At 42.3% G+C, this 17,828-nt stretch overlaps 1 protein-coding gene across 3 annotated transcripts in view; it reads left to right on the top strand.

The window, feature by feature from the left end:
- The first annotated feature begins 3,237 nt into the window (after positions 1-3,237).
- pear1 (platelet endothelial aggregation receptor 1) overlaps positions 3,238-17,828 on the top strand; it is a 79,806-nt gene continuing 65,215 nt past the window's right edge. For all 3 annotated transcript variants that reach the window (XM_075466307.1, XM_075466306.1, XM_075466308.1), the window contains exon 1: positions 3,238-3,431. The gene's annotated coding sequence lies outside the window, so the exon portion shown is untranslated. The remainder of the gene's footprint in view (positions 3,432-17,828) is intronic.

Below are 17,828 nucleotides of genomic sequence, written 5' to 3'. Positions count from 1 at the left end.
AGCAATTTTAAATCCATAACTAGAGCTTTGGGCTTCCTTTCGGGGATTACAGGTATTGTTCCTTGCTGCTGTTTTCAGCCAAAACTTACCATCTTGATATTTCCTGCTGTCGTGCCTTTTTGGAATCGCTTTCGGATTAATATATCTTGGACATTTACCTGGTTGCTCCCAAATCACGTTCTTCTCACCAACAAGGTAAAGGAAGTGTCCTTTAAACTCATTCACAGGATCTACCCTGCTAAAGACTACCTAAAGAAGTTCAACTCTAGTATTAATGTAAACTGTACCTTTTGTGACCTTTGCCCTGAGTCCATTACTCATTTGTTCTGGTTGTGTCCTCATTGTAAAGATTTCTGGCAACATTTTTGTAATTTTGTTGACTTAAAAATATCAGCAAGCTTCCAGTTGTGCTGGGAACGTGTCCTGTTTGGGTTTCAACTAAGTGGCAAAATGAATCCAGAGGTTTTCTTTATTCATTTATTAATTATCAAAGCTAAATTTCACATATACAAATGCAAATTTTTGAAAAGAAAACCAAATTTCTATGTTTTTTTTTATTGAATTAAAGCACTATTTGCTCACAATTAAACCTTCAACTAATCATAAAGCAAAAACAACAATATGGGCTTGTTCCCAACTTGGGATTATGGACGAACTGTTGTCCTAAATCTTTGTTTTATTTGTTTTGGCACATATGTTAGTTTGTTCAATAGTTTTCTTTTTGCAAGAGTTTTGTGACTGTCATTCTCTTATTATTATTCTTATCCTTATGCTCCCCTTGGCTGGCTTTTTTTTTTGACGTTATGTACACATTTATATGTCGTTATTCTGCTTTGTTGCAAATAAAGTTATTAAAAAAAACAAAAAAAACTTACCATCTTGATGCCTTCTTCTTCTTCTTCTTGGCTGTACAGTTTTCCTCCACCATGGTGGCACTTGATAACAAATTTCTGTTTCTTTCAACAAAGATCTGGAACACTGATCGCTCTGACCACAGCACACGTCTCTTTAGTTGCTCATTGGTCCTTTTCAGATGCCTGCAAGTCGACGTAAAGTTGACTTAAAACTTCTTTTTTTGCACAGGCATAGGGGGCGTTTGTGAATAGGTATCTTTTCTTTATTGAACATTGCTTTACATATTTTTCCCTATTCATCTAAAAGGCAGCTGGGAGATTTGTGAAATCCTCCTATTCACCATCTCTGAACTCCCATAAATACAGAAGCTCCTTTACAATCATCAGGTGAACATCAGAACCTCAAACTAGTTTTTTTTAGTGGCTGTTTTATTCCAGTTAATGGACGTTTACTGGAGGTTTTCATGCTGCTTCTGCTGAGCCACTGTTCACCGGCACCCCTATAACACTGGGTGGCCAGCAGGGGGCGGCATTTCACACCAGGAAATTGAAATACACTGAACCTTTAAATGATGCACCTCTGAGCAAACACGTTATGAAATTTATTGACCAAGAGATTATCCAGGATTTAGCATCTCCTTGTTTAGCTGGCTAAAAAAAGAGGACATTTTCCTGTTTAACACATAGATAAGACCTATTTTTATGTCTTTTATGTCTCAGTTTTAGCGGTAACCAACTAAAACTAAGAACTTCTTCTGCTGATGTGAGCTCTATACTTCCAGGATGAAGAAATCAAATCTTTGTGAATGTTAGGAATGATGCCGCAGGGTGTGACACAACGTTACACCCAGGATTGCTCAGAATTAGCAGACGTTTTTTTGCTCTTCAGATACCTTTTCTGACCTTTTCCGGAGATCTCAAAGGCTGGCGACCTCCCTCGGTGCCCCCTCTGCTTTGGTGCCTATGTGGTCTACAGGAAACTATTCTGTTTCCTCCTGCTCTGGTTTCCGTGCTGTGAGGATGTTTGCTCCAGCAGGCCCTCCATCCATGGGTTGTTTATCTGTGTCAGCACCCAGCAGGGAGGAAAACACCCGTCCTGCACATGCTGGTTATCATAACCGGCCCACTGTTCGGGAGGAGGAAGCCGTTACACAGCTGTCAATCATTTCTGTGAGACACAAAGAGTCTGATGGAGACAGATGGAGAGATAAAGAGCTAAAAGTATTGATTTACGCTTTGGGGTTAAAGCTTCTACATCCAACTACTGAATATCTTTAATAGTAACTGGAGCTGGGCAACAATTAAAATGTTTAATCTAATTAATCACATGATTTCCCTGATTAATCACAATTAATTGCATTTGTACGCAGAATCCAAAAATGAATCCAAAAGTAGTGTATAGCTTTTAGCATTTAGCTTTATTTTAAATGTGCTGCCATATGAATGAAAGTGCCATAACATTTGTTGTGCAAACACACTTTTAACATCAGCATCTTTCTGTAGTTTTTATGTAGAAGCCTCGCTCCACTGTCTGTTTCCTTGAATGACTTGCTGCTATCAGTTGTGTGTTTTGCCTTTAAGTGATATTTTAGACTGGAACTACTACGCTGAGAAGACAATTCAACTTGGCAGTGTTTACAGATGACTTTGGTTCTGTCGACTCCGCCGTCTGGAAGAACTTTAAAATGAAAATGGCCGAGTAAAAGTTCCGTACCCTTCTCCATGTTTGGTGGATCAGCCGATTACTTTCTTTTCCTGTTCCACAGCAGACAGCAACAGACTTTTACAAAATAAAAGCCTGTGAGCAACAGACTTTTACAAAATAAAAGCCTGTGAGCACCAGACGTTTACAATAATAAAATAAATAATAAAACCTGCGTTAATGTGCGATAAAATATTTATGGGCGTTAAATAATTAGCGAGTTAACGCGACAATAACGAGTTAACTCGCCCAGCCCCAGTCCAAACTGCATATCACATGCTGTTTGTGGCAGAGCCAACTAAGCTGTGTCTGTTTCCAGTATCTAAGTCAGGCTAAAAGGGATAATCAGGGAATACTAAACACTGATCTTTCCCTCCAAATGTTTGTAAAAAAAACAACAACACGCGTCTCCATCTTGTAATAAATGAGCTGTATGTTTCAACCTGCACAGCAAAGTGCGGCTCATCTGTTTTCCAGGTATCATCCCAAAGGAGCATTTATTCCCTTAAAGCTTCCCAAACACACACTCACACTTAGACATGAAGGTCTGGAGGCCCCCTAAAGACCAAAAACAACACTGAACCCCCCCTCCGGACCTCCTCTGTGCTCCATCTCTCCTTCTCTCTCCTCCTCCTCCCCTCCTCTCTCACACTTTTTCCAGTTTCTCTGGCTCCACTTCAGGACCCTCCCCCGGTTGGACTGTTCTCCTTCTTTCTCTTTGCGCTCTTCTAAATGTTTACGCGGCTTGAAGATTATTTAAGTGTGAGACTCCTTATAAATAAACGTCCTGTTTCTTCTCGCTTTCTTCCCTCGGAAGTCGGTTATTAACTGAAATATCACCGCGGCAGATTCTCCGGGTGTTGCTGGCCGGCAAGGTGAGTGAAATCTGCCTTTAAACTTTTCTAAGCAAAGCGAACAAAAGCCCTTTTTACTAGAAAAAAAAAAAGAAAACTACATGCCTGTTAGTGCTCGGACTTTCATCTGTGATCAGTGTGTTTGGGTGGTCCAGCGTGTCTGACCCAAACTGTGAAAGATGCTTTTTAACTGATGAAACTTGATGCGCTGGGAACGATTAAACAGAATTATTCCGTTAACAACAGCCAAAATGTCCAAAGTACATCCGTAAAACGCGACCTGTGCACTCTTCCCTCCAGATATACAGCTTTATATTCTGAAGGGGAGAGTGTTTTTGTGTTTAGAATACTTATTTGTGATACTTTAAAGCACATATCGTGCTTGTAACGGTGCTGACATGCAGTAGAACTGCTTAATTGCCGCTTTCACTGGCGCCTTAATTGCAATAGAGCGTTTTATAGCAGAATTTACTTTCACAAACTTATGTGATGTGCTTTTCTGTCTCCTAATTTATTGGATTTGTCGAGGAAAATTAGAAAAGAATTCAGTGATTTATTAAAAACATTGCAAATGGAAATAATGCTCAGTTCTGAGCAGCTTTAAAGTGAATATCTGCTCTGAGCTCCTTTCTCCTCCAGCACAGCCTGAACCCTCTCAGACGAGCTTTCTGTCCTTTCTTTAAGGAGTCTTCAGGAATAGTTCTCCAGGCTTCTTGAAGGACATCCCAAAGCTCTTCTTTGGATGTGGGCTGCCTTTTGTTGCGTTCTCTGCCAACATGATCCCACACTGCTTCAGTAATGTTGAGCTCCGGGCTCTGGGGAGGATTCATCCCTCCATCAGACCTGCTGCCACTGATTTTCAGCCCACTTCTTGTGTCCTTTGGCACAGCTCAGCCTTTTCTCCCTGTTTCCCTTCCTTAAGAACGGCTTCCTGACAGCCACCCTTCCATGGAGCCCATTTCTGATGAGGCTTGGGCCAACAGCAGATGGATCAGCTGAAGGTCCAGATGCATCTCTCAGCTCCTGTGTCAGGTCTTTGCTGGATGTTTTCCTCTTTCTTAAGGACATCACTTTCAGATCCTGTTCATCTGCTGTAGATAGTTCTTTAGGCCTGACACTTCTTCTTCTGTCCTCCACTTGTCCAGTTTCCTCAAATGTTTTAAGGACACACTGCACACCATGCTGAGATATGCCAAGTTTTCAGCTAACAGCTCTTTGGGAATCACCTTGTTGCTGCAGAAATCCTGTTTTCTGTCTGTCACACTGTGTTATCTTTGCTGTTTTTCACACATGCAGCGAAAGAAATGGGAACAAATCTTAATTCCAGTCTAAAACCCACAAAGAGCTTCTAGATGATTCATTTCTGGTGGCATAAAACAGTTTAATCATTTCATTTATATTAATTGTTCCATAATTAGTCATTAGATTATATCTTATATTCCCTTTTTAAGCTTTAAATTGAATCTTATTGACTTTTTCTTGATGTTGAATAACATATAATTCTTATTATTTCTGTTTTTTTCCTACTTTTCTACTTTTAGACGTGATAACATTCATTTTTTGGGATTAGGATTTTTTTTAACTGAATTTCTTATATTATTTTGACTCTTTTGGTAACTGAAAGTAGTTTTAACATAAATGTTCAACAAAGTTGAAACTATGAAGCTGTTTTTCACAGATGCAGCTAAAGAAATGGGAACAAATGATGTGTCTCTGTGACAGGCTGCTGGGAACAAAGTGCCTAAAGATCCAGTTTAAAACGGCTTCTTTGCTGAGTTGTCTGTTCTGTGTGGACACAACACTGGTTCATCCCTTGAGTTAGGAGCCTTTTTCCTGCCTGAATGACTCATAGGTCAGAGTTAAGTACAAGGACTGGACTGAAGATGAGTGAAAAAGCAGAAAATGTCCAAATGAAAACTCTGAAAGAGCTTCAGAAAGCTGCAGAACTGTTGATCAGGACACTTTAAAGATGAAAGAAAGTCTGGCTGCTTGGAGGGAAACAGACAGAACTGAGAGCTTCATTAAGACTTTCACACAGTTCTGTAAATAGTTCCCCAGCTGCTTTTGTTGTCAAATCATTATTGTATAATTCATATTTAATTTGGTTTCATTATTGAGCATCTTGTTATTTATAAACAGGATTTATTCTGTTTATCCACCCAGCATCTGCAACAGTAATGTCTGGTGTTGTGGAAATATCATGAAACATTAAGACTCAGGCACCATTAGGTTCAGTTCCTGGATAAAATAAATGCTTTTCTAGTTTATTTAATAAAGTTAGGTTTTGTTTTTTGGTTCTAGTCGTAAATTTAATTAGCTAATTATGAGTAACTTTATTTGATTAATTTCAGTGCTTTATTTAGATTAGATCTTTTGCTAATATTCCTTGTTAGTTATTTATTTAGAATATTTTTGGCAATTGGGTCACACTGGGCACCTGGAGTCCCAGCATGCACCTGGGTGGGCCAATGTTTTTTTTACCAGGGAAAAAAGGAGAGAGCAGCAGGTTTTCTTTGTTCTTTAGTTTGTTTTATTGTTTGGAAATAAATCATCAGAAAACGCAAGAATTCATTTTTGGACATTCATCTTCTTTTGCCTGCGTTAAACCACATCCCCCATGATGCATCAGTGGTGTTTTGATTTTGTTTGGTTTAAGTTTAATTAGTTTTTTATGGACAAATGGCCACTACAATATGTATTTATTACACTCCCAACAACTAAAAACCATAACCCGTGCATCAGTGAGCGTTTTCTGCTGTTTTTGAAGCAGCTTTGCAGTGAACTTGTGGCACCGTGTCCCATCTTAATGCACCTACTCCATGTTTCCTGCCTGCCTTTTGTTTTTTGGAATTTCTGACTGTGCTTTGAAAACTTCTCCAGCTTCTTTCAAAAGTCCTCTATAGATTCATTGCAGAGGAAGTTGCTGGGAGTAGGTTTGCAGCTTCCTCTGCCTCCCTTTTAATTTTCATTAAGCTGCTCAGATTTGAACCTGAGTGCCGAAGCGCCTCCTCCGGCCCCAGAGGAACTCAGTGCCGTGAAACGTGGCGGCTGTGGTCCATACGACTGTGACTCATCCTGTTGTGACTCCGCTTTCATGTCCTCTCAGTGAAGTTTATCAGATGAAGACGGAGTGTCTTTTTCTTGCAGATGTCAGAGGATTGACACAATAATTACAGCAGTCTGATATAAAAGGGTGCATTGATTAAATGATTACACCCTTGATCTCAGGCAGATTTATTTAATAGGTTATTTTCTGCAGTTTTTTTGTTTAAGTTATTGGGAAACTGAATCTGTAATGCTGTGGAATAAAGACAGTTCGAGCGTAAAATGAAAGATAAACCACTTCGAGCAGTTGCTCGTCGTCACTCGTTGACAAATTGACACCTCCATAGTTTGATTCAGGGCTTTAAAATGATTAACTCCTGCAGATGGAAGCATGCTGTTTTGGAAACAAAAAACCTAATTTCTTTTCCTCAGCGGGGCTGTAAAACGATCATAAACCGCTGTGAATTCAGCTTTTTTTGTTGTGCTTATTCTCTGTGATTGGCGACCGAAGTGCTTTTTGATTAAGAAGTCTCTGGCATCATTCGACTATAAACATTTCAGGGAGGAAGGCGACGTGTGATTAACTCTCAGAGAAAATCTCCACCGCCTGGTTTGGACTTCTGACCTCGCATCTGCTCTGGCGTTCGAACGTCTCCAGGAAAAATATTCTCGATTGCAGCCTCTCCAAAGTCTTCCTAAAAGCTCCTTTTTGTTTGCAGAAAGACTTTGTTTCTGCAGTGGAGCTGCGGACCGGTTCTGTTCATATGAGATCCTCATTAGTTGAAAATGTGCCGGCCCTCTTCGTGACTGTTTCAGCTATCAGAGTCACATTTTTTTTTTTTGTCTGGACAAGCAACAAAAATCTCATCTAACAGCTGGCCGGCTCTCCAGCTGTTTGTCCAGAAGAAGGTTTGATTTCAGGGGGGCTATCGGATATGTTTTGGTTGTCAGTGACACTGGGCAGAGACACAAAGGGATGAGGTATAAATTAAAAAAGGAAAGCTGCGGTTGGAGTCATTTACACTCATTTGATCCTGCAGAGCCTGGACTTTTCTACAGTTTATTGAAACACCACGCAGGGCAGCCACAGTGTCTGCATGTCTTCCTTTAAGAAAACACCACTTTTCTTGACCCAGTTCAGTCCCGATGGCCAAGCCGGAGGTCTTTGTTTGTATTATCCATCGGTCCACGAGCGCCCTCCGATCATGTTACGTCTGCACTTTCATTCACGCAGCCTTGTCAGCTGCAGGTGATTCACAGACTTTTCCAGCGGGCTATATTTTTTTTGCTGTAAAGATCCCGACGTCTTCTCGATGGTCTGGCAAGAAATGGTAGATTCCCGGGGTTCCTCAAACGGATTTAGCCAATGGAAAGCGACATTTAAGCCCGAGTAAAGGAAATTCAGAGATTTGCATGGAAATATGTTACATTTGAAAGGGAGGTACTCAAAGTACTCAAATGTTCAGGACTTTTAGGTTGAGCCCAAAGTCTAAATGTTATGATTAGTCCTAAAAAGTTATGTTATGTAACCGACAACTAGCTAGCCAACTGTTTTACCTTCATCGCCATGATTAATCTATTTCCTGGATGCCAGAGTTTGCAGATCTTGAGCTATTTTTCTAAGTTGATGAGGTATAATAATAATTAAAGCTGCAAGCAGCCTTGAGCGGGACCGAGCCTGTGCGCACATTGGGGTAACCTGGGCAAGTTTGGAGCTGTTACCATTACATCTGTAGGAGGAGTTCGATCAAATGCGAGTTGTGGGGGAAAAAAAGACATTTCCAACCACCATTAGATGGCGCTACAGGTAGATGTCCCTATGATTATATGTGCGCGTTCATGCTGGGTCCAGCATTCACCGTATGGAGTTTAGGACAGATTGGATAATGTATGTGCGACTTCATTTGTTGTGGCAAGTGATGGCGAGTCATCCAACTTTGAGGCGTTGCCATGGCCACGCCCTTTGAGGCTTGAAAAGGTCCCCCCCCCCATGTCTTAAGAGTAACCTGGCCAAGTTTGAAGTCTGTAGCATTAAATCTGTAGGACGAGTTCAATCATATGCAAGGTGTGGAATCGGGCAAAAGTGGCACAAAAACTAACTTTCCATCCAAAATGGCCGCCTTCCTGTGAACGTGGGACCATGGCAGCATGAGACTTTTTTGTGCGTCTGGGCATGATGAAGGAGTGTACCGAATTTCGTTGTCCCACGCGAAACTAACCCCAATGCGGGGACCATTTTTAAGCATCGTAGGGGGCGCTACAGAGTCAATGAGCGACTCCCAAAAATATAAAGTCCAGTTTTCCAGTACCTTTTGCAAAGAATAAGAATAACTCTTACAGATACAATAGGGTCCTTGCAGTTTCACTGCTCGGTCCCTAATAAGAAAAACTGCATCAACTATGGGAATGCGTGAAGCAGAAATACATCTCTGCAAATGTTAGAAGGGCTACAACGATGGATTTAAGAGCCAAGTTACGATCTGGTTTTGTTTGTGCACATCATGGAGCCACACTCTGGATTCCTTTGGAAAGAGCCAACATCGCACCAAGGAGGTTGGAATTTGGTGCATCTACTTTGAGTGTTACAGGAATTACAACAAATTACAGGAGTAACTACTGTCACTGGACACCTGTGGACTTTCACAGGTGGTCAAGTTGAGGATCATTACCAACAACCACCTCGATTTTTACCTGGTTGTTTTACAAGCTTACCACAAATACACCAATACAGCCCTGCAAAAGCCCCATTTTACTGCTGGTGGGTTCATGTTAAGCCGAGTTCTCAGCAGGACGTACCTACTACTAAATATTAACTTAGTCCACAGCTGGTGATCAAAATGTTTAATATCTGGTAAGTGCATTTGTGGTTTCATATTTAAGCTGTTTGGTTTGGTCAAAGCAAGCTCCAGTCTGTTTGCCCTGTCGGTGTCGTCCTTTTGAGCTGATCTGGGATCTATCTGTCTGTCCAATTGGTTTTTCTCATTAAAATCAGAGCATTACAATCTATTTATATGTCTGTGTACCGGAAAAAGTTGCTCAGTTTCCCTGAAAAAGGATCTCCGGGACTGTCGCTCCCTCCTCAGTAAAGTTAAGATGATTTAAAAAATGACTTTGCTAACCTTGTTTTTGATTTAAAAATAGCGCAGTTAAAACGACACGGAGTACAAAACGAAGGGTGGGGGGGGGGCGCTGTTGAATATATTCCTACCACAGGCTTATATAAGGTTTTCAACCCCATGTGTTCTGCAGCCGTGCAAATAATTTGGAGCAGATTGGACTGCAGCCTTTCCAGCTCAGGGGGTTTGGGTCCCTCTCGCTCTGCTCTGGCTGTGGAACATGTACAGTTTCATTGGGCTCTGGCTCAAATAACCGATCATAAAAAGCAGAGGTCGGAGGGTTTGGGACTGGAAACGGAGGCGGAGCCAGCAGCGGGATGATGGCGTGACCACAGACTACTTGTACTGTGGTGAGGGTCTTTCCTGAAGCTGCTCATGCTGGTGGTTGGTGTTCGGGGTGGTGGGTGGAGCACCAGTGGAGCCATTGTTCATTAAAATCTCGGGGTCTTTTGCTCGTGACCCGCTGTGGTGTCTATGCAGGATGAGTGGAACAGAGTGAAACCTGAGATGTAGAATTAGAGGGAAAACAGATCCCAGAGGGCCTGTCACTTTATAGCTCCATCTCTGTTATTAAAATGGGGTTCTGCTTGTTTTGTTGTTTTCTTTTAACGCTTGTAAAATCAGTCGTGCAGATGCTGAGTATTGCGTTCGTTTCGCCAGTTAGGAGATGAAATATTAGGCATTTACTATGCGGGATGCGAGCTTTGCATGTGAAAAACAAATGGCCTTTATGTCATGCTTGGCACCACATGGACACGAACTGTTAGAACTCTTGATGTTTTTCTTGAACTCAAACCCAGATTCACTCCACCAGCTGTTTTAAACTCACAGCCGTTCATCTCGCGCTTTATGAGAGACTCATTTTCCCTTTTTTTCTGCTCCATTTTCCAGGCCACTTCTGAAAGACAAACCTAGGCCCGAGTAGTTGCGAGATTATTGCAGTTTGTCAGCGTCCCCATTACTCAAAAACAAAGTCTAGCTCTGCCTGGAAAAAAAGGGTTATTTGTAAAAATAAGAGCAATCAGAAGCCAAAGCGGGGTTTGCTGTTGGAAAATGTGGGAGTAGTAGGTCTGATGGCATCATTCAAGGCCTTTTTCTTTTTCTCTTTTTTACCGACTCACTTTTGTTTACATGTCAGAGGAAGAGACTGTTGAGATGCAGACCTGGATGTACATTCAAGATGTTTCCTCTCTGCTTCCTATTATTCGTCCCAGTTTTCGTTCCCTTTGTGCTCTGCAGCGATGAGTGAAGGCAGGAGAAAGTGGACCTGAGGGACAGCAGGGGCTGTGAAATGATGAAAAAGGAGATGAAGAGATTCAACGATTTGCTGGAGACGGATACCAATGAACCGCTGGTGTAGTTAATTAGAAAGTGATGAGGAAGGCTTGTTATCTTCAAAGAGGTCATCAATACGGTGCTGATGAGATGCTCAGTGCTACACTCTCAGAAACAGGGATACAGTACGAGTCCATTTTTGTCCCCTGAGGTACAATCTATACTAATGTACCCCCCAGGGTTAATTATTGGACCTAAAGATACATATATGTACCTTTTTGAGGGTCCAAAAGGTACATATATGTACTCAAGTGGTAAAAGCTACATATACACTGGAAAAAATCTAAATCTTACCAAGTATATTTGTCTCATTAAGTATCTCATTACACTTAATATAAGACACAATTGCCTAACAAAAGCCAGATATAGGGACTTGTTTTAACACAATACATCTTGAATATCTTGTTAAATGAAAAAGTCTTGAAAACATCTTGTTTTGAGTCGGATTTCACATGAAACAAGCTTTTTTTTTCATTTGAAGACGTTTGTAAGCTAATTTCAAGATCACTTTTAACTCAAAAGTCCTAAATATCACATCTTATTTCAAGAAATCTTGACAAGCCGATTTTCACTAGTTCCATTGGCAGATTTAATTTGCTAATTTCAAGCAAAAACGTCTTTTATTTGTTGTGTATGTACCTTTTGAGGGTCCAAAAGGTACATATATATGGAATTGATAGCTGGAGGGGTGTCAGTCCACCTCCTTGTCACGGCTGAGGTGCCCTTGAGCAAGGCACCATACCCCCCATGCTCCCCGGGCGCTTCATGGCTGCCCACCGCTCCAGGTTGGCATCTGTCTCTGAGTGTGTGACCCTGTGCATGTGTGTGTCAAACAGGTGCCAACCTGGATGGGTTAAACGCGGAGGACAAATTTCGTGTGTATGCATGTATGCATGACAATAAATCTGATACCTATATACCTAACTATACCTTCTGAGGGTACTGCCCCAGTGACAAGCCATCGTACCCCTAAAGGTACAATTCTGTACTTTATTTTCTGAGAGTGTAGCTTCTGCTTTTTTTAAGTGTGTAAACAGCTAAATTTGCTCGCAGGCTTGTTAATTGATAAACAGTCAAAAGTAATTTACAGCGGTGGTTAGAAAGCACGGAGAGAGGCCTCGCTGTGATAAAGAAAATGACTCAGAGACGACCTGCTGGGTTTCCTGCTGCTTCTGTTTGCCTTTAAGCATCCAGAAGAGGAGAAGAGTTTACAGTTTCCCCTTCGCTTGGTTTCCTTCAGTCGTGAACGTCATAACCGCACAAGATGACAGGCTGCAGGACCCCTCTCCGCCTCCTGCCACCTCCCACGCCGCTGTTTGCCCGGGTTGTCCTGCGTGGCAGCTTGTATCTGGCTCTCGTCTCCTCTTTGCCCCCCAACGCCAGATACGCAGGCATCAAACCAAACAGCCTCCAGACAAATGAGATTCCACATGCTGATGACCAAGCCGAGACTTTCACTCTTTCTGCCGAGCATTACTTTCATCTAGAGGTGGGCGATATGGAAAAAATGTTGTATATAATATATTTTTGCATAAAATCACGATTTCGATTTTTTATCACGATCTTCCATCCAAAAAAAAAAAAGACCAATTACAGTAGAGTTAAGTCGACATGCTGAACCACAGAAGAGCTAAGGAGTAAAAGAAAGAATTTGGCAATAAACACATTGTAATTCAACTGTAACCCAATTCAAGATGAAAAATAATGATCTAATTAATGACATCTGACACAGTGAGAGTGAAGCAACCGGAAATAGAAAAACGAACCACTGATGACGACTTGACTCCACCTCATAATGCCATTTAGCAACAGATGAGCAAAGCTGCATGTTCATTTACTGCAGCCACAGCCACGCACTGCCATCACCAGAGCGCCCTAAAGGAATACTTTTCAACTGTGTAATGTTTGTCACGCACCGTAGTTAGCTTACGAGCTAGCGGTTTCCTCATCCGACCCGAGAGTGCTGCTGCTGGCCGTGAGTTTCTCCCGTGCGCCGCTATGTGCTGTGGATGGTGCCGCTGCTGCTGTTCCCATTCCTGATGTGGACCAGCAGCAGTGGGTTAGGGTAGAAGAAAACCCGAACCAATTCCAAATTACAGAGGTGGATTTCCTCTTCTTCACCAGCTCGTCGGCTTGGCTTTCAGCCATGGCTGTCCATGCGTTTTCTAAGTTTTTACAAACACAACATGGAGGCGTGTAAGAAAGTGTCACGACGCACAGTTCGCTATGATTGGTCGGTTAGGCCGCATCGGCGGGAACCAGCATAAAAAAAAATAAATCATTGCGCTGATTGGCAAAGGCGATCTATACGGTTTCTCTAATTTGGTAGATCGCCTGCGATTCTCCACTCTTCCTCGCCAGTCACGATTTTATATTGTCAGATCGCGCACCCCTACTTTCATCTTTCATTTGCCAAACAGTTGAATTAAAGGAATAGTTCGCCTCTTTTGACATGAAGCTGTATGACATCCCATATCAGCAACATCATTTCTGAACATCTTCTTACCCCCTGCTGCGTCCTGTGAGCAGAGTTCCAGCCTCGTTTTGGTGTTGATGAAGGTAGTCCGGCTAGTTGACTGGGATTTAAAAAATCCTCAGAAGCGTTTTGCTTCTCAAAACAATATGCATTCAAAAGAGTAATACATGTCCATGTGGGGCCCATAAGGTTTAAATTTGGGCTGCAGATAAGGGTCCCAAGTGGGTTTTTCCACAGTTTCCACGGTGGCCTCACCTGTGTTTGCCCATATGGGTTTCAAGTTGCTGTTTGGCTTTAGTTGGACATTGCATTTAGCCAATTTGGATGTGAACATTCTTTTACTTTGTGTGATGTGTTTATCTGTATTGCCTTTGGAATACTTTAAGGCTTAGGCTAACCCTAACCCTTCAAGTTGCACTTTAAAACCCATATGGGCAAACACAGGTGAGGCCACCGTGGAAACTGCGGACAAACCCACATGGGACCCCAAATTTAAACCTTATGGGCCCCACATGGACATGCTGCCTGCTGTGTAGACCGTGCAGACCGAAGTGCGGACCGAGCAGCAAACACTGTAACAGGCGCGGCTGTCGGCAGGTGGCTGAACGCATTGATACGAAGGGAGAGAAAGTAGCGCCAAGCGATTGTGAGGTCTGACTTTTTCCTGAAGAACGATTTTGTGATGCAAATGTATTACTCTGTTGAACGCATATTGTTTTGAGAAGCAAAACGCTTTATTTTTTAAACCCCAGCCAACTAGCCGGACTACCTTCATCAACACCAAAAACGAGGCTGGAACTCTTCTCACAGGGGGTAAGAAAATGTTCATAAATGATGTTGCTGATATGGGATGTCATACAGCTTCATGTCAAAAGAGGGAAACTATCCCTTTAATGGCACCACGAGTGGGGGGCTGAAACTGTTTCAGACAAGTGACGCTTCTGGGAAAAGCATGGAGAATCAGCCTGAGTACAGGAACGTGTCTGAGGGTTCACCTTCAGGGTGCGCACGTGGCTCTGGGTTTTGAGTGAAGAAAATAAAGCTTTAACTTCCAGATGCTCGCAGGATGAGGCCCATCTGGAGAGAGAGGGGCAGTCTTTTCAGCTTTTCAGGCAATACGTGAAAAAAAAAGAAGCCTTTAAAATGATCACGTTAATAAGTTGCAGGTTTCCACCTCGTCCTCCAGAAAAGGCAGCGCACCATGTGCCAGAGGTTGGTCCGTAAATCAACTGAATTTAACTTTTAGGAATTTAGTGTCCCGGGATGGACTTCCTGGAAATGCTGATAGAGAAGTGAAGCCAGCAGAGATAACAGCTGATAAGTGCTCCGGTGAACTCTACCTGTTTCAGGCTGCTGCTGCTGCTGCCTGGATATATGCCGGTTCACGACCCTGCAGGTTATCTTGGCACCACATGGAATTAATTTAGATTCACATCTCTGTCTCCCACTGTTCAGCTCTCACTCTGCTGCTGTAAGTTTTGGTTAATCGCTCAACCTTCTCAAAGTATCACTTTTTTTTGGTTGTACATTAGTTCTGCAAACAAATGGGAGAAAAACATCACGGCCATCATTTCCAGCTCGTAGCAGTCACACTGGAAGCGTTGCCTTGATCTGAACCAGATGTGGCAACATTAAAGTCTGTTACCGTAAACGGTCCTGTGACTTAGATTCATGTCGGAGCTGCTGCATGGGAACGTTATCCGTTGGAAGAAATATGTGGTTTTTAAAGCTTTTGTCACCGGAAAGGATGACGCTTCCTGCAAGGCGTTCAGAGGGATGGGTATAATGTTGTCAGTCAGCGCGGACCCCCCTGCAGGCCCAAACATATTGTATATCAACCAAACGACGACCTGCTGCAGGAGCTTCTGAGTGATACTTTACCCACAGATACATCTGAAATTCTTTTATGCATTACAGCAGAAAACTGTTTGTAACACCACAAAAGGACAATAGATGTTTGAAAAAAGAAAAAAATGAGCAAAAATACAAGAATTATAAACACAAAAAACAACTTTTAACTCTTCACTGTGTTGGTATTTTGGAATTAGGCTCCTTATTCAGCATTTTTCTAGTTTAACCCCAAATAAACTATTAAAATGATGAATCTTTGGTTTGATGGTAGTTCATATTTGTTCTGTTCACAACCAGGAGTAAAGTTGTTGGACAGTCTTAGCATTAGGGCTGGGCGAGTTAACTCGTTATTATCGCAGGTTTTTGTTTTTTTTGGGGGGCTTTTGTGCCTTTAATGAATAGGAAACTTCAGAGAGACAGGAAGCAGGGGGCAGAGAGAGGGGGAACAACATGCAGCACAGGGCTGTTTGATGCGGGACTCGCTGCAGCGAGGACTATAGCCTCTGTACAGGGGGTGCCTGCTCAATCCACTATGCCACGGACCACCCCTGTTTTATTATTTATCTTATTATTGTAAAAGTCTGTTGCTCACAGGCTTTTATTTTGTAAAAGTCTGTTGCTCACAGGCTTTTATTTTGTAAAAGTCTGTTGCTCACAGGCTTTTATTATTGTAAAAGTCTGTCGCTCACAGGCTTTTATTTTGTAAAAGTCTGTTGCTCACAGGCTTTTATTTTGTGAAAGTCTGCTGCTGTCTGCTGTGGAACAGGAAAAGAAAGTAATCGGCGGATCCACCAAACCTGGAGAAGGGTACGGAACTTTTACTCGGCCATTTTCATTTTAAAGTTCTTCCAGACGGCGGAGTCGACAGAACCAAAGTCATCTGTAAACACTGCCAAGTTGAATTGTCTTCTCAGCGTAGTAGTTCCAGTCTAAAATATCACTTAAAGGCAAAACACACAACTGATAGCAGCAAGTCATTCAAGGAAACAGACAGTGGAGCGAGGCTTCTACATAAAAACTACAGAAAGATGCTGATGTTAGGTTTGATGGTGAGTTTCTGTTCAGTTCAGCTCAAACAAGCATCAGTATAAAATAAGCTAATGATTTAGGAGCTCATTTGGGCGCATTAAACAGGCAACATGTCTACGTTTATAGAGTTTTTTGATGACTTAGCAGATTTGTTTGCCTGCAGCGGTTCAACATTTCCCGTTTGTTGCTTCAGCCCGATCGCCTGTTTCCCCTCGTAAGAAACTACGAGTCAAACAAGAGATCACGTACGTCATGGCACTGATGAACCTATAGACTGTGAGGAACTGCAGGCTGTTTTTTTTAAATGCTGCTGTGCAGGAAAAAAGATCCAGATGTGCACACAGCAAATGTAAAAGAGCCCTCAGTTACAGTCGTTATGAAAGCATCTGATATCTGAACGGTTTTATCAATACGAAACTGACCTGTAAAACCTGTAGAAATACTTCATTTATGCATGTAAATGATGGTTAGTCTTTATTTCTTGAGCCTTAACAGCGTAGCATATGAATCGGGCTCAGATGTGTTCACCCCTTTAGCTTTAATGACAGAAGCAGTTGAGATGTCTTTAACCCTGACATCCCATGTTATCCCAGCGCGATGCTGCAGCGTTCCAGAGAACTTCTCGTTCCAGGAATGCTTCTCGTAAATGTTCTGTGAGGTTGAAGTGACTGTGAAGGAAAGTCCATGACAGTCAGCGTCCGTTTGGCTCAAAGCTTTGAGGCTCATTATGCTAAGAACAGTTCTTAGTCAGATTAAGGTGCCTACATGCACTTAATAACTCAGTCTGATTGTAATTTAGCCAATAATCCGATCCTTTCAGTGCCATGTGACCCCACTGACTGTCTCCAATCCATTCAGCACAGCTGGTCTCACTGGTTTTTCACCTCTCTTGTGCACTGTGGATCGTTTTGGATGGTTGAGCCCAGGTTTTCAGACTCATCATTCGGCTCCTACTCTGCCTTTCCTCCCGCCTCCCTCTCATTCACACATGTATTCTATCCCTGCTCTTCTCTGCATTGCATCCTCAGACTGATTGACTCAGAATCTAAAGGGAATCTTGAAGCAGTATTTGCTGCTGCAGGATGGTGTCTGCGGGCTCGGCTCGCATCAAACCGCCATGCCCATGTTTTTAATAATGAAGGCAGTTGTCACCCAGCGCTCCAGCGTGGCTCAGTGATGTGGTTTCACAGCTTCTGGACAACAAGCTTTGAAGTCTATGTTTAGACGAGTAACACTTGCTTTTTGGGTGTTTTATGAGATTTGTTGACAAAAGAAAAATAGACAGTATCACCACATGTGTGATAGAAACGTCTCTGCGTAGAAGAGTTCAGTCAGAATCCTTGTTTTACTTTAATCTGGAGAAGTTAAAGCAAACATCAACGCAGTGGCTCTGCACTTTTAATGAGGACATGAGTCAAAATGAGCATCCGAATAAGGAAAAGTTTGTCAGTTTAATCTTTTTCTCTTCCAAAAACAGCAGTCTGTGACCGGTTTGGAAGAGTTCACTCGAGGTTTTCAAAAGCTCATCTGAAGATTTCAAAGGCTCTTGACCCCCCGGTCTGCTGT

This window comes from Odontesthes bonariensis, chromosome 5 (genome assembly GCF_027942865.1).
Source record: "Odontesthes bonariensis isolate fOdoBon6 chromosome 5, fOdoBon6.hap1, whole genome shotgun sequence".
NCBI classification, from domain to species: domain Eukaryota; kingdom Metazoa; phylum Chordata; class Actinopteri; order Atheriniformes; family Atherinopsidae; genus Odontesthes; species Odontesthes bonariensis.
The sequence above is the reverse complement of the archived record's forward strand: the minus strand, read 5'-3'. Positions and strand labels throughout refer to the sequence as shown.